Raw genomic sequence first — 999 nt, 5'->3', positions numbered from 1 at the left:
AAACCCTTAGAGGACTGACACCTTTCCTTATTACTGTAGAACAAGACAGGAAGTAATGTGACAGCATCTATACATTCTCCCATGCAAGAGAGATAAAGACAAAGTTGTGTTCTCAAAAAAAAGCCCCAGTTGTTGGGACCAAAATCACCGCTGAGAAACCACCACACACATGCAAAGACAATGAAGTGCTTATTTACAAGCATATGCCTGGGTCACTCTATCCTACAGCGTAGCGGGGTGGGAGGGGGCGGGGGGGGCGGGGAGGGCGACCTGAAATAAAGCAATGAGAGGTTTTTAAAGTGTGTAGAGGAATTTCATTGGGTGTTTTGTCGTGAGGGGTTGCCATTGGCTAAACTGTTGTCCAGGGATGCTTGGCACCACCTCATATGCCAGAGGTGCTTTATGGTTAGGGACTTTCCATAGGACAGTTGCCTGTCCACTTCTGATAGACAGGCTCTGTCTTGGCTGATTGACCTTGCCCAGAAATGCGGAGGAGGGGGAGCTGGTCCCCTTCAGACTGTCTGCCAAGAAGTGCAGAGTGGGGAGCCAGTCTCCTTTTGATAGACTGATTCCTCTTGGGCAACTTTGCCCAGGAGGGGAGTGGGGAGTTAGTTCCAAGATGTAGTTACATTAACCTCTTCATTCCCAAATGGAGTTACATTAACCTCTTCACAGTCTTAATCCATTCCTTGTGCTGTGACAAAATACCTTATAAATAATTGACACTTATTTATCACAGCTCTGGTGGCTGGGAAGTCCAACATCAGTGGGTTGAATCTGCATCATCCCATTTAGTGTCTGGTGAGGGTACCTTCTTGTGGCATCTTCACATGGTAGAAAAGGCAGAGGGCACCTGTGCTGTGTCCTCACGTGGCAGAAGAGATGTGCTGTGGTCTGACTGTGTGCCCTCAAAATCCATGTGTTGAAGCTTTATTACCACTGTGATAGTATTGAGAAGTTGAGCCTTTAAAATGATTAAATCAGGCTGGGTGGCCTGGC

Source organism: Otolemur garnettii, unplaced genomic scaffold (assembly GCF_000181295.1).
Source record: "Otolemur garnettii isolate 467f Iridium unplaced genomic scaffold, OtoGar3 scaffold00026, whole genome shotgun sequence".
In the NCBI taxonomy this organism is placed as follows: domain Eukaryota; kingdom Metazoa; phylum Chordata; class Mammalia; order Primates; family Galagidae; genus Otolemur; species Otolemur garnettii.
Note: the sequence above shows the minus strand (reverse complement) of the source record.